Source organism: Desmodus rotundus, chromosome 2, assembly GCF_022682495.2.
Source record: "Desmodus rotundus isolate HL8 chromosome 2, HLdesRot8A.1, whole genome shotgun sequence".
Taxonomy (NCBI): domain Eukaryota; kingdom Metazoa; phylum Chordata; class Mammalia; order Chiroptera; family Phyllostomidae; genus Desmodus; species Desmodus rotundus.
This window is the reverse complement of record NC_071388.1, coordinates 67,594,638-67,619,043: the sequence shown is the minus strand read 5'-3', so window position 1 is coordinate 67,619,043 and position 24,406 is coordinate 67,594,638.

The following is a 24,406-nucleotide window of genomic DNA, read 5'->3' as shown; positions in this document are numbered from 1 at the left end:
TCCCAGTCATGGTTTGCACAAGAGGCAATCGACCAATGTTTCCCTCCCTCTTTTTCTCTCCTTTCCTCTTTTCCTGAAATTGATAAGCACATTCCAGGTAAATATTTTTAAAAAGGAAATATTGTTATATGGTACAAGATAGATGAAACTTGAAGACATTATGCAAAGTAAGTACAATTATAATGGTACCTAATATAGTCAAATAGCTTGTATAAAATGAATACTATTTTGTTATAGTAATTTATTCCTAGTACTTTTGATATTTACCAATTATTATCTTTAACCTTGTTTTTAGAAAACAAGTTACATGTTAGTATATTGGGAAGAATAACTAAAAGTGAGTAAATTCCTAGGATTTAAGAAATGATAAACACTTATTATCTGTTCTGTATATAGACAAACTGAATTTAAGGCATAATTTCAACAACTTTTCTAATGACCCATGAAAAAACTGACAGGGATGAAGTTTTCTGTAAGAACACTCACATTTTTGTTTTTATATTTATCAATAAAGCTTTATGATTTCCCAAAAACAAAACAGGGCTCTCTATACCCTACTAATGTATATGGACAGCCACATGTATTCATTTATCCATGAAAATCTGCTTTTCACACATCACTTCTTTTCTCACTGATATGACCCCACATGTAGGATATATTGTAATACTTTCTTCTATTCATACATGTTTATCTATGTTTATTTTCCTTTGAGCAAACTTAATATATTAATTCATAGCTAAATTAAAAAAGATAATACATCATTTGCTATTTTATAGTGGAAGAATTTTAATCCTGTAGCAGGGTGTTAGATTATTCTCCTGGATTTTCAATGTCTTCATCTAGAGGAATTAATCTCCAAATTGTACATTAAGGCAAAACCATTCATCCTGTTGAACTGAGAGAACTGGCATCTCTCAACACATAGTCCGTGGGTAGCTGCCACAGTCTCGTTCCCCACTCTCAAGCACCCTTTTAAAAAAGAACGGCATTAGTATTTTCCTGGAAGGATAATTATTGCCCTCCATTAATACAACATACAGCCATGCCATCTTTGCTATTCTGATTCTGTAACAATACCTCGGACACCTTTAGGCAGCTCACCTTAACACATTGAGGAATGAATCAAATTTGCTGTATTGAGGTGATTATCATTTTCTATTTTTTGCTCCACTATCATTTAAGTGTAAGGCCATCACAATTTCTCCCTGTCATTTTTATGTAGGAAATCCTCAGTGATAAGGTGACAGAGTTTGACAACCCACTTACCTCCCTGGTTACTATCACTCATTCTACTGAATGCTCTGTCATTATCGTGAAGATATATAGGTAATTGTCATTTTCTTACAGATTTTTCAAGATAATCTTGCAGATATTGGACAAGAATTTGCAAATGAGACTCCACGTCTTAACCACCTACACTCTCAATGTTACTTCAGAATTATATCATATAAATATGACTATTACTTTTTATTTTTGATTTTATACAAGTAGACGCAGATTAATAAAAGAGATCCCTAAAAATTTGAAGACAGTACATCCAAAACATTCTCAGTTCTAAATTTAAATGAATGAATGAATGAATAGTAACATGTTTATCTAAGCAGATTAGTTAATGATAAAACAGCTTTAAGGTCAACTTAGAATATGTGTGTTTCTCTACTTAGATCTCTATTACATGTCACACATGTATGTCTATCTACTCATAAAAGAAGCATAAACTTTGTCACTTCATAGAATTTTAGATTTAGTTGCATTTAAACCCAGGCTAATATTGTTTAAACTTTGTCATCAAAGTAATTGGACAAACTCTTCTTTTGCCTGAATTAATTGTTAATTTAGGATAACTGAATGCTAAATTATCAATTCAGTTTTGGGAAAATTAAATCCCACTGTTAATGCAAATAAATTGAGAACAACATTTTTACTTGTCAAGGGAAACATAGTTCACAATGTTCGTTTTGGGATTAGGGTTTGAAATGTTTCTCATGCTGATAAAGAAATCAAATCTCTGCTATAAATATGATATAAAATGATTATGATTTTTGTGTTTTCCTTGTTGTGTGTTTTCTATTATATGTTCTAATTTTTTTTCAATTCCCTTAAGGAAATATTGTTAAAAAGTGCAATGAACATATCTTAGAGTTTTCATTCAACTGATGTCTTCTTCGAGAATTGTCTTCATTCACCTGATGAAACTGTTTTATATTTATAAAATAAATACAACCTACTTATCTTTTCCTAGCCCACACACAATGCCTTACTATATCTGATAGCACAGAAATTGGATCAAGATAGGCCAACCATATTCTTTCTCCAAGTAACTCAGAATCCTGCTACTCAGCGCTAGGTCTCATGAGTGAAAATTCAGAAAGTAAATAATAATCTGGCTAACAGTGACATTGAGAAGGGAGCCAAAAAAATAAGTAGAAGTAAAGGGAAAAACACCATTATGAAACAATATGGGGAACAAAAAATAATCATAGATCCAAAATTGCTGATTCCTGGTTTTTGGATGTATTTCCTTCTAGAATTTGTTTCCCATTTTGTGGTTAACAGCTATTAACTTTATATAACTTTTGTGGGAAAATGTAAGTTTATTGCTTTATAATAATTGCTCAAAATATTTTAATGATGGCACAGATCATTATCTTGACTATTCCTATATAATTTACCACTTGTTACTTAAATTTCCATGTCTATTAAGTAACCATTTGTTCAATTCAGAATTGTTTTTCTTCTATGTCTCCCATCTTTCTACCTGATGCTGGTCTCAAGTCAAGGGATATTGATAAGTATTGATAATATTGATAAGTATTATATTGATATAATACTCTGGCATTAAAAATGAAGACTGTGATTCACAATAAATCCAGTTCTTCAAAGCTTTGCAGTTGGGAGATTTTCATCTAATCCAGTCAAATAATTATTCTTACATATTTCTGTATTTTTTCCAGCTTTATAGTTTTTATGTTAAACTTAGTGTTCAGGTTTTTGACTGTTGATCATCAAAAGAATTCAATGGGGAAAAAATGTGGGACAACTGTAACTGAACAACAATAAAAACAAACAAGTAACAAAAAAAAGCAAATCTCTTGTTCTTTTCTCACAGATTCTGGCCTTTGTAAATGTAAATCACTTTGGCTTTCAAGGCTATTAATTCTGCTATGATTTTCAAGAAGCTATTTAACACATTGTTCTTTACAGTATCAGTCTCCCCTTGAAAGTAGTGCTTATAGAATTACATGAGTGTTCCCAAAATCACTAAAATTAAATTGCTCTGGAATAAATCATGCATGCAGTAATTTAGTGAAAGGTGGTAGTTTAAGCATTTTCTCTCTTTTTCTATCACTAAAGTCATTATCTTTCTACCTCAATAATTAATTTTACCCTTTGACATTAAAATCAACTCTTTCATAAAATAAATCTTAAAAAGACCATAAGTTTCTCTTATTTCTCAATACAAAATTTCATTCAGCAATCTGGACAGTTTTCAGTTCTTTTTGCCCTCTCCTCATATTTCTTTTGCATTTTGGAACACCAAAGTGCAGTTTGTAGAATATGGATTATAATGAAATGAGCCACCATAGCTCACAGTTCACTTATCTTATATCTGATACAGCCATCCTATGTTATAGCGTTATACAGGATAATGCAATTCTGTATACAATTGTTTTACAAAGAACTCTAGTTACTGAAAAACGTTACCAGTGTTTCAATATGCACAAAAATATCATAATTCTAGAACCAATCAATCTAGAACCATTGATAAATGGATGGGCTATTTATGCCTAATCATTAAATAAGTACCTGTTGTCCTTTTACCTTTCTCTCAGATTATCATAATCTTATCTGAACTGACCTTCTATTCACTGAGTTTCCTGTTGGCTTCTTCCTTTATTTTTGTTCTGATGTTCCTTTAGAAATTTCCTATTTCCTGTGTTAATGTTTATTAATGTTTTCTAGATTGATGGCATTAATTACATAAAAACTGAAGAGTATAAAAGACCAGTTTGTATTAAACACTCATGACTGACAAACTGATAAGCATTGAAACAAGTACAGATGTTTCATAAAGGATCATTTATATACTGTATATGTGCACATGTATTATTAATTATGTTAAATTATCAGAGAAATCAAACCTCATATGAAAATGTCCTACATTATAGTTGCCCCCCCTTACCTGTGGGGTATGTTCTAAGACACCCTGTGAAAGCCTGAAACTACAAATAGTACTAAGCCCTACATATACTAGGTTTTTTCCTATACATACATACCTTTCACTTAAAGGAAGCACTTTATGGCTTCTCTTTGGCATATCCAACTTACCAGCACCACTACTCTTGCCCTCTGGGGCCCTTATTAAGTAACATTAGTGTTAGTTGAGCACAAGCACTGTGATACCATGACAGTCATCTTGAGACCATTACTAAGTGACTAACAGGCAGACAGATAGTACATACAGTGTGGAGACACTGAACAAAGGCATCATTCACTTTCCAGACAAGACCGAACTAAGGGTGGGATTTTTAAAGATTTTATTTATTTATATTCAGAGAGAGGGGAAGGGAGGAGAAAGAGAAGGAGAGAAACATCAATGTGTGGTTGCCTCTGTTGTGCCCCTACTAGGGACCTGGCCCACAACCCAGGCATGTGCCCTGACTGAACCTGCGACACTTTGGTTCTCAGGGGATTGAACCTGAGACACTTTGGTTCACAGCCCACACTCAATCCACTGAGCTGCACCAGCCAGGGCTAATGTCAGGAGATTTTATCACACTACTCAGAAAGGCCTGTAATTTAAAACTTATGAATTGTTTATTTTTGAAATTTTTCATTCAATATTTTAAGACCATGGTTGATTATAGGTTACTGAAACTGGAGAAAATGAAACCATGGATAAGGGAGGATTACTGTATTTACTTTCTTCCATTGCTTTATTTGTTCAATGGATTTAAAAATATTTTGTAATTCCTTGTTAAATATGGTTTTCATATTTAGTAAAATGAAATGACATATTTAAGGCAACTGAGCACATACAGGAATCAGTAATTAGTATATAGTTATAATTGCTATAAATGAAATGAAAGAAAGTTAGTGTATCTACTATACAATACATTGATAATAAGTCTGTATATTGATTAAGGTAAGGGAAGTTAATTATATTACTTGTTAAATTCTGAATTTTGTTTAATGTAAAACCAACAAGGAAAATCTGAAAATCAAATTTAGTAAGTTGAAATGTTATATAGCCAGGTTTATCTTGGAGAATATCCAATGCATAAAAGGTATATAGCAGATAAGATTTCACTATGAACTCTTAACTTGTTTTTTTCCCTCAATAATATTATAATAAAACTAGATTTTGTTTACTCCACTGACAGTAGCTATATCTGTGAGTATAAAAAGAATACCCACTTTAATGACTTTTTATAAGTGGTAAAGCATTAAATTGCTGTCTTTTTATTTAAAAAAAAAAAGGAAGAAAAAGGAGTTACAGTGCCTAGCAGGACCACAATAGTCTTAGACGGCCCACCAAGCTGCTCCTCTGCGTAAGCCAATAAATGCTATTGCTTTTTTAAAGTTGGTTCAAGAGACTGTTGTAACATTCAAAAGGTAATATATCATTTTAAAGGTAATAGGAAAAACTTTTTTATTATTTTAAATTAAAAGCATTTATAAAGTATATGAAACTGTCTCTCTGCAAAGGTTAGTTGTTTACTTCTTGCTGTTACTGAAAAACAATGGTTGCACTCTTTTACATTTATTTTGATCCCACTGAGCTCCTGTTTGAACAATAATGCTTTCTCGAATCTCATTATTTGATAATGTGATTGTAATACTGCATTTCACTGAGATCATCAACATAAATGTAACTGGAATTTATGCATTCTATATACTCCTGCTGCTTTTAAAATGTCATAAAAATAAAATTTTTATTACAGTACATTTCATTTAAAAATAAACCAATATCAAGAACTCTTGAAATTTTATGAAAAAAATTTAGGAATACAGTTTTTCTCATAATCAAGATCTATTGTAAGCTCTCTAGATAAATAATATTACATGAAATATTCTATGCTCTTGATATATATAATGAAATTCATGCATATGTCATGCTACTAAGTCATGGGTAAAAATAATTAAATATTATTCCATTTTGTGCAAGTATCAAACTAAAAGTTTATATACATGACACATGTGTATTCTATAAACATGTTTTCTTCATATCACCTATTTCTTATAGCACAGTACAAAGATGTACAGGTTATAAAGTACTTGGGTGTCAGTCATTAAATTTGTTTTTTTTCTATTGTGAATTTTCTTCTATCTTAATGAGACTTATCCAGTGAACAATCTGAAGTAATTTTATGTTTTTTAAATGTGTTGTTTACACACCTAGAATTTTTATTTTGAAAACCTCCTGCCCGCTCCTACCCAATAAATTTGGTGGACCATGCTTTGGGTGGCAGTCTAGGTTTATTGCCATTCCACAGGTTTTTCCTACAAGTCCAATTTAGAGAAAAGACAATAGGGAACTTTTTCTCCACTGGGTTTACAGAGTTGTCTCCCTTGCCGAGAGGGGTGAAAGAGAAGAGATAGACGAATTGAAGAACACTGTCTGAAACTGATGTCAGAAAAGTTAAAACTGTGTAACATCCAGTTATAAATGTCCACTAGGAAAAAAATGTAAAATTTCTATGATGTTGACAAAAGAACCACTAGGGCAAATTACATATTACCATATGAAATTCGTATGGGATTTGGTGATGAGCACTTTGTCAAAGTAACTAATGAAATGAGTTCACTGAGTGTTCCCTAAGTTTCTAATAACCACAAGTTAGCAGGATCCCACTCCACTGTTTTGTCCCTGATGCCTTGATGCTGCCTAGCTATATCCCTATGTTAACCTAGTTTTGAATCAGCTGCTTCTCCACCAGAAATTCAATTACCTCATAGCTTTTGTAGAAACACTGAAGATTTCAGAAACAGTTGGGAGCAATCCCTGGTGTAGCAATCAGCATTCTGTCATCTAGCTCACCTTCCAATACTTATTCTCGTTTTTAAACACTGATCCTCCCTATGCCCAGCTCCTAACTCTTCTCATTCTATTATGCAACGTTCCTTCTATCATGCCCAGAATCCTGGTAGTCATCTATCATCTGAGCTCTGTATTTCAACCTATAAGCTAAGAAAGGAGGTAACATCGGAAGAAGCCTCCCCGGTGTCTCACTAGAAAAAATTACGTTGTTTAACTCTTTATGTAAATAAATATTTGATTCAAAATATATTCAGACTTTACTTGTTCTCACAGTTTTTATATTACCACATTTGTGATACTGTGATTTATGATAAAAAATATATCCTTGTTCTATTTCTTTGAAAAATGTCATTGGGATTTTGATGAGGATTGCATTGTATTTTTATTGCTTAGGTGATATGGTCATTTAATTTAAAAAGTTATCAAATTTGAATTGAAGCAAAACAAATCTCAAATAGCCAAAGTGATCCTGAGAAAAAATGAACCAAGCTGGAGGGATCATGCTCTTTGACTTTAAATTGTACTACAAAGCTACAATATTCAAAATGGTATGGTATTGGCTTAAAAACAGACACACAGACCAATGGAACAGAATAGAGACCCCAGAAATAAACCCACACATATAAGAGCAACTATTTTCTACAAAGGAGCCAAAAACATACAACAGAGAAAAGAAAGCCTGTTTAATACATGGTGTTGGGAGAATTGGAAAGCCACATGCAAAAGAAGTCAGATTGACACCAATCACACAAATTAACATAAAATGGATTAAAGACTTGAATATAAGACCTGAAACAATAAAATGCATAGAAGAATACATAGGTATTAAACTTATGGACCTTGGTCTTAGACAGGTTATTGTGAACTTGACCCCAAAGGCAAGGGAAATAAAAGCAAAAATAAATGAGTAGCACTACCTCAAACTAAAACGATTTTGCACCACAAAGAAACCATCAATAAAACAAAAAGACAACCAACCAAATTAAAGGAGATATTTGCAAATGATACTTCCAATAAGGGGCTAATACCCAAAATATAGGGAGAACTCATACAACTCTACAGCAAAAAAAAAAAAAAAAAAAGCAAACAACCCAATTAAAAATGGACAGAGACCTGAAAAGACACTTTTCACATGAAGACATACATAGAGCCAACAGACATATAAAAAGACTGTCAACTTCACCAGCTATAGGAAAAATACAAATCAAATCAAAATGAGGTAACTCAGAATGGCAACTATCAAAAAGACAAGAAATAAAGGTGTTGGTGGGAATGTAGAGAAAAGGAACTTTCATACACTGCTGGTGGGAATGTAAATTGGTACAGTCACTATGGAAAACAATATGGAGAGTTTCTTAAAAAAAATAAGAATAGAACTACCATATGACCTAGTAATCTCTCTTCTGGGTATCTATCTAGAAAATTTGAAAATATTTATTTGCAAAGATATATGTACCTCTATGTTCACTGGAGCATTATTCACAATATCCAAGATATAGAAACAATCTAAGTATCCTTTAATGAATGACTGGATAAACAAGAAGTGGTACATACATACAATGGAATACTACTTAGACATAAGCAAGATACATATTTCCATTTGCAACAACATATATCTTGAAAGTATGCTCAGTAAAATAAGTCAGATGGAAAAGGACAAGAACCATCTGATTTTCCTCATAGTGGGAATGGAAAACAGAAACCAATGACCTAACCAAACCAAACAAGCAAACAATGCCATATACAGAAGATGTATTATAGAACTGGACACTTGAAACTTCTATAATATTATTAAACAATGGTATCTCAATACATTCATATATATTTGGTATTAGTCCCTATTCCTTCCTGGAACAAAACCCCTTGGAATTTACTAAGGCTAAAGGTGCCTTTTTTCAATGTTAATGAGGTGACTTGTGAAGCCCCTACCTCACCTAAAGATGGGAGTTGGTTGCCAGGGAAAACATCCAAGTGATGAGTAAGTTTAACTTTCAGTCCCACCACCTTGAACTCTGGTAGAGAAGAAGGGCTGGAGATTGAGTTCAATTGTCAAGGGCCATTGATTTAATTATTCATACATATTTTATAAAGCCTCCATAAAAAACCTAAAAAGATGAGGCTCAGAGAGCTTCGGAGTTGGTGAACACATAGATATTTGGGGAGAGTGATGTTCTCAAAGACAGCGTAGTAGCTCCGTGTCCTTTCTCCATACCTTGCCTTGTGCATCTCTCATAGGGTTATTCCTGAATTATGTGTTTTTATAATAAACTGGAAATTTATTAGGTAAATGCTTTTTCTGAGTTGTGTGAGCTATTCTAGCAAATTAATCAAACCCAAGGAGGGGGTCATTAGTCCTTCAATTTATAGCCAGTGGATTAGGCACACAGGTAATAATCTGGATTTACAGATGGCATCTGAAATAAGGGGGTGGGCCCACCTAAAGAACTGAGCCCTTAACTAGTGGGTTCTGATTCTACATCTAGGTAGATACTGTCAGAATTATAGTACACCCAGATGGAGAATCGCTTGATGTGTGTGGGGGGGGGGGGCGGGAAACATACAACGGAATCAGTGTCAAAATCCTAACATTGACCCAAGGCACCCTCTATCTCTCTTAAGAAATTATAAACATCTGCTCACTGCTTTGCTTGTATACTCACTTTTGCCCCTGAAGCATGCACAACAGCCAGAGAAAATACCCTTAAGAAATGAAAGATAGGTTATTTCTCTTTTATGTTCAAGATGTTTTGTTGTCCCATCTTACCCGAAGTGAAAGAAAATGTCTTTTTCTTTTCTTATTATCTCACACTTAGCTCTGGCTCATGCCAACGTAGCCTCCTTTTGCACTCTCGAACACATCACCTTGCTTCTATTAGGGCCTCTGGATTTGCTGTTCTGTTCCCTAGAATGTTTTTTCTTAAGATATCTGCATAGAACATTCTCTCTTTAACTTGTTTCATGCCTCAGCTCTTGAGTCATCTTAAGAGGACTGCAAAAAATAGTAAGCAATTCCCCAAACCTCCACCAAAGCCACATGTATCCCAGTAGTTTTTAAGCTGTTTTATATTTCTCCTTAACACTTACCACCTATCTTCTCATTATAACTGTAACATAATAAATAATGTTATATACTGACTTAAGTCTCAGATTTATTTCTTTGGTATATAGGACATAAAACATTCAATGTATGTAACATGCACTTCATTTACTTATTCATTCATTTATTCTGCAAGTTATTTAATTTTTGTTTGCCTCAGTTTACTCAACTGTAAATAAAAAATATTTTACTAATTATGTATTACTTATGATAATAGTTAAGTGATTTAGATTCAGAAGATGCATTGAAATAATTGGCTTAGTGCCTAGAATACACAAAATTACCAATCAATATTAGCTGTTTATATTGTAATTTTCTTGAGGATAGGTATTATATTCATAGTAAAATAAATAAATACTAATATCCCTGTTTCTATTAATAAGTAAGTGTTTTTAGGTATAATGGAGCAGAGTTTGAGATGGAAATTCTTGTTAGGGATATTAATTGAAGAAAAACTCTCTGGGGGTGGAATGAAGAAACTAGGACAAAGTAGAGGACAAAAAGCTAAGTAGTGTGGTGTCCAATCTGGGTAGATTTTGGGAGGTTGGAAGGAGGCAAATTGTAATTTTTTCACTAGGAAATAAACATAAAGCTTGGGATGGATTTGAGGAACATTTTGCCACAAGCAGATTACTGTAAGTGACTAAACAATGTTTAAAAAGCAAAATAATAATAAAAGAAAATGTTTCTGGTACCAGACCAAGTAGTACAAAAAGCAATATACAAGTGAGTACCTGGATACTATACTGGTTTACAACAGTTTAACTTTTAAGTACAGTTTGTTGACTGTTCATAGTCCCAACTCTACTCCATACTTCACCAATAACATGATGATAGTTCTTAAAAAGAACTATTTAAACCCATAGGTTTCCTCATTTGACCAATTCCATCTAAGTTGAAAAGTGCAGAGGGGCTTAGATATATCCAGAGTATGCCATGTGCAAAATGTTACTTGATTAATTTTCTAAAATGAAGTTTCATGAAAATGACAGTAAGATAAGGGAAGAAACATCCACTGAAACTTGCAAAATTTTTCACAATGTCAGAAATTAAAGCTACTGATTGTAGAGGTTGAAGTTAATTAACCAGTAGCTCTGTATATGATTCAATAGTCCTCATTCATGTCCCTTCTCTTCTCTTCCTTCTTTTAAATGAACTCCAATTTTAAACTGATGATCACACTCAATTTCATAGCCTCCCAGGAATCCCTGCAACTTGTAGAGCATGCAGTGGGATGGTGATTGATTTCTTTCAGTTTGTTTACCTGAAATTTCAAGGAGATTAATAGATGGAATGTCAGATTCAAATGAGGCTTTATTGGTTGAAGTGAAGAAGTGCAATTAGATTGCTGTCTAAGTAGATTAACACTCTGAGCTCCTAGCTGCTCCAAATACTTACCAGTAAGACATACAACTATAGATACTAGGCAGCTAAACAGCAGCCAAAATATAATCGGTCATTGATAAAATTTTTATCCTTCAGTTATACTTTCTGTTGAGTTCACTTGTCAATAATAATAGCTATTCTGTTATTTATTACCCAAATATATGCTGAACAGAATAAATTTTAAAGATTTTGATGCTTCCTGTTAAAATATAATAAACTGGAAAACATTTAACAATTAATACATCAGCAAATGAAATGCAGACCATAAAGCACCTGCTGTAGCAAATAAATAAGAATAGTCCTGGATTATTGAGAAAGTGGGACTATTATTTAAAGTTTTATTTTAAATAATAAAATCCACTAAGATTTAGTACATTATGAACCTCTTCCTCATTCAAGCTTGGCTCTTCAATCTTACAAAAATGGCTGTAGCAAAACAGCTTTTAATAACAAAACTTACAATAGTTCATACTCGTATATTTTAAATCAATTCTAGATAGATAGTCATTATTTATCTAATTTATTGGTTCAGTACTAAAGAAACCTATGGTACTTTCTGCTCAAAATACACACACAAACAATAATAGAAGGGGAGACAAAAGGGAATACATGAACATAATTATATACTCATACACTTGATAGAATTGCAATACACATTTGCTAAGCACTGAATTAAAAGTGACTGTACAGTACGTTATAGGATAGTTTCTCAATCTTGACACTACTGACATTTTGGACCAGATATTTCTGTATTGTGGGGGCTAAAGTGTGCACTGTAGGGTGTTTTGCAACATTTCTGGTCTCTACCCACTAAATGCTAGTAGCACCTTCTTCCAAAGTCGTGACAATCAAAAATGTTTCAGACATTGCCAAATGTCCAGGAGAGTGGGGATGAGGCAAACCCCTGATTATTATATATGATGTAAAAATCATAATTATTGAGGATGGAAAAGAGCCAATACAGAAACTCTGTACTCTGCAATATTTTTGTTTATCACAAGGCTGTGTAAGATTTTTTTGGCGGCTGAAAGTTCCGTCTTAGGAAAACTGAACAGTCAAAGACAGCTGGGTAGTAGAGAAGGCACATGAGAGAATGTCAAGTCTCCTCTCCCATGGGTTAAACGACGTTCAGCCCAGCTCCCCGAAGCACCCCTGAGACAAAGAAAGTAAAAGCCCACCTGCATTCATTGGATTTGCTATCATATTACAAATATGCAGATAGCTTAACAAACTGTCTCTGTCATTTGTGTATGTGTGACTCTGGTATTCCTGTCCCCCAACCACTCCTGCCTGTGTGCACCACAGTCTGCATGGACCACAGACAGCCTGCAATATCAGTGTGTGTGTGCTCGTGTGTGTCACTAAGGGTCATTTTAATTTCTAGACTGCCCTAACTCCCTCCCAACACAGCTATTCTTTATTCCAAAGTTTTGCATACTCATGCATTCATTAATTAAATTATGTGAGAGGACATTAAGTTTTCTCTCCCAATATCCCATTAAAATACTAAAGTGTATCCCATAGCAGTTGTAGAAATCTAGAAAAACTTTAGAAAAATTCTTGGGACACAATTCTTAACCATGACTGTCACATTTTTGCATATCTTGCCAGCAGAGGTATTAAGTACCTTTATTTCAGATTATCACTTCATGATGTTTGTACAGTGAAAAGTGGTGGAAAGTAGAGATAACAACCCCATCCAGGGACAAGGAGAGGCATGCTTACTGTCCAGCATAATGAAGATAATGTTTCCTTCTGAAACAAAAATCAGTCAGGTTTTTTTTCCCAATTTAAAAGACTTGGGTTTGCTACCTTAGAACTTCTTTTTTGCAACACAACTCACTGTATGTACAAGTTTATCCTTATACTCTTCACATCACCCTGTGGCAATTAGGACTCAGGGAACAAGTACAAGAAAATGCCAGTATTCTGACTGCTGCCTTTTCGGAGAGTGAGAGTGCCTTTGCCTCTGATCCAGGGATGGCATATTTTGTTTCGGCATGTAAGAAACTGACAGGCAAACGCACGCTCTCTACTCCTTAGTGCCTCTCTATGTACCTTCTCTCCCGCTCTCTCTTTTTCCGTTAAAGTCATGTACAAGTAAGTGACAATTCTTCCTGGTTTACCTAGATTTTCCCAGTTTTACCACTAAAAATTCTGCATCTACAGAAACTTCTTGGTTCTGTAAAGACCAAGACAGTTGGTCACCTTATAATTCATGTGTAAACTTCCTACTTATTCTGTTTTTATTTATTTACTTTTATTTTTTATATTTCTTCTTTTTCTGTGTTTCCTTCCTCTTCCTCTTTTCCTTCCCCTCCTTCTTCTCCTTCTTCATCATCATCTTCTTCCTCTCTCCCACAACATCTCTCTCTCTTTTCTTTCTTTCTTTTATTCTACAATTATTCAATTAGGATCCTAAAAAGAAAGCACTGAAGAGTTAGTTTAAAGGGTTGGTATCAACAAAACACACTTCTGGAATAGTAACTGTAAGTTTCATAACTGAGAAACTGATAGAATCCAATTCTTTATGTTTTAATAATTTTAACCTATATTACTTGCTAACTATAGATAACTTTTCTCACATATATTAATTTTAGGTTCTGAAATTGATTCCATAATATTGTCAAATATTTGCTGCCCAGGTTTGTGGGAGGATTTCAACCCTCATTCCATTCATTAGTTCCAGGCCTGTGATTTGAATGCTTCTTTTTGTGGGGGTTTTCATATTTTTCTTTTTTATTTTACAGAGAGGGGAATGAAGTAGAAATAGAGAGCGAAAAACATCAATGTGAGACAGAAACATCAATTGTTGCCTTCTGTAGGTGCCCTGGGGGCCAAACCTGGTACCCAGGCATATCTCAAACTGGGAATTGAAGAGGCAACACCCAACCAAAAGAGCCACACCAGTTGGGGCTCTCTGGGGGATTTTAAGCTGTCAAATTTATGGAATCAAAATTGCCTGTGTGATTTACCTTAGCCAAGGAATGTGAGCAGAATAACACACAGCCCTTTCAAGAAGAACTTCCTTTTTTAAAAATTGTTGTTCAAATACAGTTGTCTCCATTTTCCCCCACCACTTCCCACTGCCCCAGCCATCCTCACCTCCCACCCTTCAAGAGTCAGAAATTCATTACACCACTGTCCTTGGACATTTGTTCCCAAATTGACAATATCTCACATAAGGCTAACCCAAAATATGCATCAGGTTATCTGTCTCTCCAATATATTGGTGCAATTATCCAAAACAGTAAAGACATCATCTTCAGGTTTTTCTAATGTCTTTCTCATGCTCTATATATTTTAGCTTAGGAAGGGAAAATTATTAAACACATGGAACAGTTAGAAGTATTACTGATTAATTAATTACCATAATCAGCAACATAAAGGCAGGAGAGACTGTATCTGATGTTAAAAAATGATTTCTATATCTGAGCCATATTTCGTTTTATGGGATTACTTTACATATTTGAGGAAACCGAGCTCTAAACCATACAATTAAGAAAATAGAAATAATAAATAGTAAGTAAAAAATTAAATGGAACTGCTTTAAAACAACTTTAAAACAATTTTTCTATAAAAACTATAGAATAAAGTTATGAAAAATAATATAATAGTTGAGGGAAAACATACAGCCACACAAAAAAACACAAAAGGAATACCATAAAATGAAAGAGGAGGCATTACTAGAGGGCCCATGGATATTAAAAGAATAATCCAGGAATGCTATAATGGAATTTTAGCAAATTGAATCCAAAACTGTATAAAAAGAATTACACACCACAACCAAGTGATATTTATCCCAGGTATGCAATGTTTACTTAACATTTGAAAATCGATTAATGAAATTCAATACATCAGCATGCTAAAAAAAATAACACATGATCATGTGAGTATAATAGATGTTTAAAAAGCATTTTACAAAATCCATTACCCATTAATGATAAAAACTATCAGTAAACTAAAAGAAAATAGAACTTCTTTAACTAATAAAGAATATCTTTTTAAAAAATCCCTACAGCCAACATATACTTCTCAGAAGTTTCTCACTAAGATCATAAATAAGGATAGAATGTTGTCTCTCACCATGCCTGCACTAAAAGCTCTAGCTTATATGTTGGGAACCGCCCTGCCTGGTTTCAGAGGCTGTAACCTCCCATGGTTAAGGCTGAGTCAGAATTGGGACCATAAGCCACCAAGGAGACAAAGCTTATCTCCCTGGCAGGTGTGCCAAACCCTGCCCACTTCACCCTGCTTGGCCCTGAGTGTGACCAGTTAGCCAATGACGAGTAAGAATCCTCAAGGGAGGATCAACCTAAGACAGGCTCTGGTCACCAGGAATAAGCTTGCAGGGAAGGACTTGGGGGGCTGTGGAAAAAGGGGGTGGTGGACCTTCGCCCCTCAGCTTTGAAATAGCCTGAGTCCTCATTCTGTCTGCAAGAAGTCTCCTAATCTCTTGGCTGCCTTACTTCCCTTGCCTGACCTAAGCCTGAAGCAATAACAGAGGGCAGTGCAGTCCTGTGCTGAGAGGGGCGGATTCCCTGGGGAATCAGGCCTAAGAAAAATACATACATTTCTGTGAAACCTACTTAATTTGTACCCTCAGCTTAAAAGATAAGGGTCCAGACCTGAGATGAATCTGGCGCCTAAAGTTTTATGGCCCTCTAACTAACTGGCTGTAACTCAGAATAAGCCCTCAAAGTTCTCTGTAAATCGTGTATTGTTTAACCCTTACTGCCTAACAATGATTGATGAACTTTATCTGTATTCCTGTGCGAATGAACTTAATAAAAGCCCATGGAGGAAAAGGCTCTGGGCCCTTCTCCTTTGAGAGATTGGCCACCTCTCCTCCCCAAGCAGATCATGTCTTGGTAGACTTATTCTTCATCCGTGGTGGATGGGGGGAGGCTGTATTAAAGCTCCCCAACACTTATATGATAAGACAGGCAAAGAAAATAATAGGGGTAGAAATTTTAGGAAGGGGAAAATGAAGACAATTTGATATTGGCAAAAGAAAACATAAATATATCATGGGAACAGAACAGAGAGCCAGAGGTAGTCCCACATAAATGAAGTCAATTTACCTATGACAAAGATGCCAAAGAGACTTCCGGCCAAGATGGAAGCGTAGGTAGACACACTGTGCCTCCTCGCACAACCAAAAGAAGGACAACAACAATTTAAAAACAAAAAACAACCAGAACTGACAGAAAATCAAACTGTATGGAAGTCCAACAACCAAGGAGATAAACAAGAAACATTCATCCAGACTGGTAGGAGGGGCGGAGACGGGCAGCCCGGTGGAGAGGACTCACAGAAAGGTGGTGGCTGGCGGACCCCGTGAGGTGGTGGATGGCAGACCCTGCGGCCCCACATTCATGCATAGATAGACCAGGAGGAACGGCGGGGGACCGAAACAGACTGCTCAACCCAGGGCTCCAGCACGGGGGAAATAAAGCCTCAAACCTCTGATTGAAAACACCCGTGGGGGTAAAGGCAGCAGTGGGAGAAACTCCCAGCCTCACAGGAGAGTTCGTTGGAGAGACTCACAGGGGCCGAGAGCGTACACAAGCTCACCCACTCGGTAACCAGCACCAGAGGGGCCCAATTTGATTGTGGATAGCGGAGGGAGTGATTGACATCCAGCAGAGAGTGGAGTGGGCGCCATTGCTCCCTCTCGGCCCCTCCCCCAAGTAAAGCTACACAGTGCAGCAACCAGAGTTACCCCACCCTGGTGAACACCTAAGGCTCCGCCCCTTTAGGTAACAGGCATACCAAGACAAAAAAAAAATGGCCCAAATGAAAGAACAGATCAAAGCTCCATAAATAATACAACTAAGCAACAAAGAGATAGTCAACCTATCAGATGCACAGTCCAAAACACTGGTAATTAGGATGCTAACAGAATTGGTTGAATTTGTTCGAAAACTAGATGAGAAAATGAAGGCTATGCTAAGAGAGATAAAGGAAAATGTACAGGGAACCAATAGTGATGGGAAGGAAACTGGGACTCAAATCAACGGTGTGGACCAGAAGGAAGAAAGAAACATTCAACCAGAAAAGAATGAAGAAACAAGAATTCGGAAAAATGAGGAGAGGCTTAGGAACCTCCAGGACGTCTTGAAACGTTCCAACATCCGAATTATAGGGGTGCCAGAAGGAGAAGAGGAAGAACAAAAAATTGAAAACTTATTTGAACCAATAATGAAGGAGAACTTCCCTAATCAGGCAAAGGAAATAGATTTCCAGGAAGTCCAGGAAGCTCAGAGAGTCCCAAAGAAGCTGGACCCAAGGAGGAACACACCAAGGCACATCATAATTACATTACCCAAGATGAAACAGAAGGAGAGAATCTTAGAAGCAGCAAGAGAAAAGGACACAGTTACCTACAAAGGAGTTCCCATAAGACTGTCAGCTGATTTCTCAAAAGAGATCTTACAGGCAAGAAGGGGCTGGAAAGAAATATTCCAAGTCATGAAAGGCAAGGACCTACATCCAAGATTACTGTATCCAGCAAAGCTTTCATTTAGAATGGAAGGGCAGATAAAGTACTTCTCAGATAAGGTCAAATTAAAGGAGTTCATCATCAACAAGCCATTATTATATGAAATGTTAAAAGGACTTATCTAAGAAAAAGAAGATAAAAAATATGAACAGTAAAAATGACAGCAAACTCACAATTATTAACAACCACACCTAAAACAAAAACAAAAGCAAACTAAGCAAACAAGTAGAACAGGAACAGAACCACAGAAATGGAGATCACATGGAGGGTTATCAACAGGGGAGTGGGAGGGGGAGAGAGGGGGGAAAGGTACAGAGAATACGTAGCATAAATGGTAGGTAGAAAATAGACAGGGGGAAGATAAGAATAGTATAGGAAATGTAGAAGCCAAAGAACTTATATGTATGACCCATGGACATGAACTAAATGGGAGTGGGGGATGTGGGAGGGAGGGGTTGGACAGGTTGGAGTGAAAGGGGGGAAATGGGACAACTGTAATAGCATAATCAATAAATATAGTTTTAAAAATTAAAAAAATTGTAAATTAAAAAAAAAACGATGCCAAAGAAGTACAATGAAGCGAAGGGAGTCTTTTTAACAAATAATGCTAGAAAAATTAAATATCCACATGCATAAAATATGAATGTAGACAAAGACCTTACATGTTTCACAAAAATTAATTCAAAACGTCTCATAGATCTAAACATACAGTATAAACCTATAAAACTCATACACGATAACATAATAGAAAATCTGGATGACCTTGGATAGCATTGCCTTTATTTATTATCTTTTTATTCATTTTTTAATCTCCACTAGAGCACTTTTTTTCTTTTTAATAGAGAAGCATCAGTTGGTTGACTTCTGTAGGGTCCTGTACCAGGGATCATGTACTCCCAGACTGAGGATCCAACACATCTGGACCAAGGACCTAATTCACAAGCTAGGTATGTCTCCTGACCCAGAATCAAACCCACAACCCTTTGTTACTGTTAGAATTACACCAGAAATAGAGGAGGGATGAACCGGATAATCTGATCCAAGTGCCTTCATTTGATGCTGTGGGTAGGGGCGGACTGAGTCAGAATGGACTGCAGCAGCAAGGGGAGGCAAAAGTGGGTTTTTTTTTTTTTTTTTAAAGAAAAGGCACAGGATTTGTGGGGTATAAGGGAGGGGTTAGTCTCTTGTTCTTCTGGGCCAGTGCATCAGGGTTTCAGGATGTGAGCCGGGATGATGGGTTAGGTAAAGGGCCGGGCTGTTTTCAGGTACAGGAGGGTCAGTCTGAGCACTAGCCAGTTGTGGCTGGCACCAGATGTCTATTGTGCATGGTGGAAGAGAGGTTTGATTAAGCTGCTGGCTGTCAATTGAGTTGTTATAACTGAGTCATGAGCAGTCCAGGGGGTTGGAAAACTGTCCTGACTGGGTCATGAGTAGTCTGATGGGCTGGGAAACTGACCTGACCCTTTCAGTTACCAGACGACACTACAATCAACTGAACCACACAAGCCAGGGCAATATAGTGATGGCTTTAGATACAACACCAAAGGCACAATCCATGGAAGACAAAATTAAAATGGACTTATTAAAAGTAAAATATTCTGCCCTGGTGGTGTGGCTCAGTGCACTGAGTGCTGGCTTGCAAACTGGAGGGTTACTGGTTTAATTCCCAGTCAGGGCACATGCCTGCATTGTGGGTTGGGGCTCCAGCTGGGGGTGTGCAAGAGGCAACCACACATGGATTTTTCTTTCCTTCTCTTTCTCTCTCCCTCTTCCCTCTCTAAAAATAAATAAATAAATAAAATATTTTTTAAAAAAGTAAAAGATTCTGCTCTGTAAAATACAGTGAAAAATACAGTAAAATAAAATTAAAAGACAAGACACACTAGGAAAAAATATTTTCAAAAGGCTATTTAATAAAGTACCATTATGCAAAATATATTTTAAAAACTTCAAATGACATAGTAAAGCAAACACTTTGATTAAAAAATTGGCGAAGAAATCTTAACAGACATTTAACTAAAGAAGATATAGAGATGGCAAATAAACACATAAAAAGATATAGTACCTATGTATTAGAATGGCTAAAATCCATAACACTGACAACACCTAATGCTAGTGTAGATATATTGTGAAAAAGAACTGTGATTTATTTCTGATCGAAATGCAAAATGGTACACTCACTTTGAGACAGTTTGGTAGTTTCTTACAAAACTAAACATATTTTTTCATGCATCCAGCAATCACTCTCCTTGATATTTACCCAAATTATTTGAAGACATGTTCACACAAAAATTTGTATGTAGGTGTCTATTAACAACTTTGTTCAAAATTGTGAAAAGTTGGAAGCAACCAAGATATCCTTCAATAGGTAAATGGGTAAATATATTGTTACATCCAGATAACAAAATATTATTCAACACTAAAAAGATATGAATCATTAAAACACATGGAGCAATATTAAATGCATGTGACTAAATGAAAGAGACTAACCAGAAAAAGGCTACACACTGTATGATTCCAACTATACATCATTCTGGAAAAAGCAAATCTATGGAGACAGTACAATATGTGTTGTTCCCAGGGATTAGAGAGGAAGGATGTGTGAATAGGTCAAGCACAGAAAATATTTACGTCAGTGTACCACTATATAAAATATATCTGTCCAAATGCACAACACCAAGAATGAGCATCAGTATACACAATGGAGTTTGAGTGTTTAAGACTTGTCAGTGTAAGTTTATCAATTGTAGATGTCCCACTCTGGCAAAGAATGTTGATAATGGGAGAGGTTATACATATATGGGGCAGTGAGCATATGGGAAATCTCTGTGCCTTCCACTCAACTTGCTGGGAATGTAAAATCATTAAAAAAATAGTCTTTTACACATACACACACAGTTCTGAAAGCCTGGACACTTGATTCTAGTCCATGTCTTCCCATAATTAGCTGTTTAATTATGTGTAGGTCACTATAGATTTCTGTATATAGTTCTTTAATGAAAAGTGAAATGATCGGGGTCTCTAAGCATTCTTCAATTGTAATATTTAGTGATCTCTCTCCATTTCACTTCAATGAAAGAGTTATTAATTTTTGTGACAGTAATTTTCTTGTTTTATGAGGGAAATATATATGTATATATTTTATAATATCGTCCTCTGATATTTAATTTGTTCTGCCTTTCTCTAAAATCTTTGAATGTTCAGATTTTTGCTCATATGTACAAGTGTTCAATTCATTCTTATGTGGAATCTAATGAACAAAATGAACTAACAAGCAAAGTGGAGACAGACTCATAGATAGCAGGCTGACAGCTGGGTGCTGGGGGATACTGAGTTGGGAGGAGGAGGGAATGAGCCAAAAAATAAAAATGAAAAAGAGGAAAGAACTCATGGACATGAAAAACAATGTGGTGATTTCCAGGGTTATGGGAGGACAGGGAAGGTGGAAGAGGGTATCGGGAGGATAAGTGGCAATGGAGGCTTTACTTGGGTAGTGAACACGCAATACAGTGTACAGATGATATGTAATAGAATTGTGCACCTGAAAACTGTATAATTTTGTTAATCAAGGCCACCCTAACAAATTCAATAAAAAGGAAAAAACAAAGGCATTGGTAAAGATTTTTTAAAAAGTCAATTAAAAGTCAATAACATTGTAATAACTATGTATGGTACCAAGTGGGTACTGGAAATATTGGGGGCAGATAATGTAAAGTATGTGATTATCTAACCACTATGCTGTATACCTAAAACTAATACAAAACAATATCGAATATAAACTGAGATTTAAAAATAAAACTGAAAGAAAAAAACAACAAAAACAAAAAAGTGCCATTAATACAAAATAAGACTGCTTTTAATGTCATTATTATTCAACCAATGTAGAAAGAAAAAGCAGCTGAAAATGAATAGAGATAAATACTGTTCTTTACAGAACGTTGTGGACACTTCCATGCAGGGCTCCAACTCTGCTATCACTAATATGCAGGAGTGAATAAAGATGTCAGAATATACTAGTATTCATCACATTTCATTTCTGAAAAAACACAGTTGTCATGAGTCACCATTTAAGTCAAAACTAATTATGGCTCAAATTTCCATCTTTCTAAATGACACGCTGGCTCTCTGTGGGCAGTACCAATAGGCTATACAAGGCCTGTCCAGAAAGTGTCCATCCATATAAAGTGACAAATAGAGATATTTATTGAAGAAGATACAAGATACAAGAAACACTGTACATAGGACAATGACACTTCAGTCCACTTCAAAGTAGGCAGCTTGGGACCTCACACAGTTCTCCCAATTATCAGCTGTCCTGTCATATTTTCCTGAATCTCATCTATGGTCTGAAATCTCTTCCTTTTCAAAGGTGATTTTAGTTTTAGGAAAAGCCAGAAGTTTCAGGGCACCAAATCTGGGCTATATGGGGTTGAGTCACCTGGGTGATTTGATGTTCCACCAAAAATTTCTGCACAAGATGTGATGCTGGTGTGTTGTTTTGATGAAGATGCCAATCACCAGTTGCCCATACCTGCAGCCTTCTGAATCATCCAAATAGATTATGTGGAGGAATGTTCAAGCTTAATGCAAAATTTGATACAGATTCATTGTTCTACTAGCTCATTTGAATGTGACAGCCACACAGTACACATGCTCACTGGACAGCGTCAACTATCCCCACTGACTAGTGTAGTGAAGTCACCATTGTTCACACACATGCATTCCAGTCCACTCTCCTTGGCTGCCAGGTTACAATGATACTGTGCAAACTGTTCTCATTATATTAGCAATGGCTGGACTTTTTCCAGACAGAGTCAATTTAACTTGCACTGCATATAATGTGAATTATTCCCATTGTTAAATAAATTTGTGTATAAATCAGGATACATTTAGTTCTTTTTCCAGATCATAGATGGTTAAAGACTCCAAATTAATTATTCATCTAAAAGTTGGGAGCTAGTAGCAAAATTTCATTTTGATATTGAAGCTGGAAAGATTCGACATAAATTAATGAGGTTGGCTATCTGCAGAAGTGACCCATTCTAACAGATGGCCCCTAAATGTGAGAATGATTACACAAGGGTCTTTCTCAAATCTTATTAAACAGACTAAAATAAAACCAATGTAAGATAAACTGTGACCTAATTAGATGTCACTTCTTCTATGTAATGTCAGCAGAAAGCTAACGCTTGCCTGAAGACTGGGGGTGAGAAGAATAAAGAGCCCACAGTTCAGAATCTGACACTGGCATCCATTCAGGCAACATTTACTGAGTGCCTGCTCATGGGCAGCATTAAGCAATATGTAGGCTCTTAGAGAATGGAAACCACAACACTGAAGATAAATGTTTGTATATGCTTGGCAAATATTTTTTTTTGGTATAGAGGATTGGATTAAAGTACCAAATTTTATTAATTCTATTAATTTAAATCATCCAAATTTCTCCAGTCAGATATTGTAAAAAATTTGCAACATCATTAACCAAATATATTTTGCTTCCCTCTTATTTTTAATTTCAGTATAGTTAATGAAATCATATTATTGAGAAAATACTAAGTGGAAGATATTTAGAATAAAGCAATGGAGAATACAATAATAAGTGTGTCTTGATGTCTTATTTGCTGTTTTCAAAAACTACAAAAAGATCCATGAAAACATAGATACAATACTAAGTAAAATGATATAGAAAAGAGATAATTCTTCCTTTGGCATTTAGAAGCAGGAGGTGAATAGCAGCCACCTTCATGAAGGAGATAACATGAGCTGAATCTAAAAAAAAATTGAATAGCTCTAGAAATGAGGATGAGAACTCCAACTGGAGGGTATAATGTGGTTAATGCATTAAAGCAGGAAAAAGTAAAGCTGAAAATTTTCTGGAAAATAGAAAGTATGGAAAAGAGTGATAGATAAAAGTTGAAATGTCTAAAATGAGGTCACAGTATGTTACCATGACAAGATAAATATAATAAATGTAATTCTATAGAATGCAGAAACTACTGAAATATATATAATTGAGTTAAGACATAAATAGGTATCATGGTTAAACATTTGAATATCTCCATTCACAGTTACAAAACTACTTTCTGGCTTTTAAGTTAATATATTGTTATTTAGATTAATATACTAGCACATGAGCATCCCTAGAAACTGAAGAAATTATTATCCAGATTATAACATACTAAAAAACAGATTCTGGATCCATGGGATAGACGTCTCATAAGTTATAATGTAACAACAAAATGATGTATATTTTTATTCATCCTCTCTTTCCTCTGGATAGTGATAAGGCCCAAATTTTAAAAGCTGAATTATCACTGAATTAAAAAGTGAATATAATAAAATAGTGTTTTCATAAGGAGAAAAAAACTGTTTCCCC